This window comes from Hyposmocoma kahamanoa, unplaced genomic scaffold, assembly GCF_003589595.1.
Source record: "Hyposmocoma kahamanoa isolate Upper Pololo Valley unplaced genomic scaffold, ASM358959v1 89, whole genome shotgun sequence".
In the NCBI taxonomy this organism is placed as follows: Eukaryota; Metazoa; Arthropoda; class Insecta; order Lepidoptera; family Cosmopterigidae; genus Hyposmocoma; species Hyposmocoma kahamanoa.
Window position 1 is genome coordinate 4,596,317 of NW_020654520.1, and position 1,739 is coordinate 4,598,055.

Sequence of the window (1,739 nt, forward strand, 5' to 3'; positions counted from 1 at the left end):
TTTGATTGGGAAGACAGATAGGAGAGAATTATTTTTTACTCGTGACACTGAAGTCATCGTGCTTTGAACAAAGATGTTTGCGCTCCAACAATTCATTCGACTTATATAGAGTAAGTACAAATCGATACATCAATACATCACATTGAGACATTCAATTTTAAATTATTTCTACATTAACATTAACATACACAATAATTATAACAAACTAGTGGACTAATTTCACATAAAAATAATTGAATATCAGTTCAATAAAAATTTAAATACAATGAATAGCCACATCTCTAGTCGGGGCTGGTAGCTTTAAAGGTATCTAACTGGGTGACGAAACATCATAAATTTCTTATGGATGGCGCTACGGCTAAAAAGTCGTCCAAAAGCCAAATACAAAGATAAGACGCAAGCACGTAGAAGAACTCGTGTAGTCAGCTGGTTCGTTCCGTGCTTAGTTGGTATATCGTCTGGCACGATATACTGGAAGACGGCGGTTCGAATCCGCCCGGATTGACGTAATTTTTTCTGAGTGTTCGATCATTGTATTAAAAATTATTTTTTTAACGAGTTATCAATAATAATAACAATAATAATTTGTTTATTTGCTTAAACAAAAGGTATAACAGAAGATGTTACAAGAGAGTGCCAGTACAAACACGTTTCGCATATATTAAACAGTATGTAAATGGATGGATCTAGTTATATAATGTCGATCAGACTACCACAACTCAATAATACAAAAATGTCACAAACGTGTCAAGTTACAAGTTAATTTGGTCAAGAATGATAAATCTTCAAGATAAAATCTTACATCTCATTTCTGTCAAATATTTCGTTTAGGTCATAAAAATTATTTATATTTGACTACTTGTACAGCTTTGTTTTTTTGAAATAAACTTAAGTGTAATAATAGTTTAATCTCAAGTGGTGTTTTATTATATATGTCAACACACGTTTTTAAACAACTTTTGCTGTATTTAGCAATCATAGGAATAGTGTCAAGTACAAGTCTATTCGGGTTTCTGCTGAGTCTAGTATTCACATCACAGGCTTTCTTAAACAAATATGTGTGTTTTCGTACAAAGATACAAATTTCGTATAAATGTAATCATGGTAGTGGCAACATACCAAGGTTCTGAAACAAGGGTCTGCATGTCTCATCCGGGGAAATTCCACAAATTGCTCTAATGCATTTCTTTTGTGCTACAAAAGCTCTGTTTCGATCTGTACTATTACCCTATACTATAAGACCGTAACGTAATAATAGGGGTTAAAGTATGAAATTGCCGATTTGTACTGAAAATCTAAATTGTTTATTTTTTAAATTTTTAACAAATTTTTTTAATCAAAATAGTTGCCATTATTATCTATACATTGCTGCCATCTAATGGGAAGGTTATTAATGCCTTTGCGATAGAACTCCGACGATCTAGACTGCACAAACTGTGTGAGAGCATTTTGTACTGCCTCCTGGGAAGAAAACTTCTTGTCACGTAGATAATTGTCCAAATCACGAAAAAAATGGTAGTCCGTTGGAGCAAGGTCTGGTGAATACGGAGGATGACGAATGGTTTCTAACTGCAGTTCCTGAAGGGTCAAAATGGTTTCTCGTGCTGTGTGAGGTCTCGCGTTGTCGTGGAGCAATAATGGTGAAGATCTATTCATGAGTCGGGGCTGTTTTACTGCTAGTTTTGTCAACATGGTTCGGAGTTCGGCACAATAGACATCTGCCGTTATTGCTTGACCAG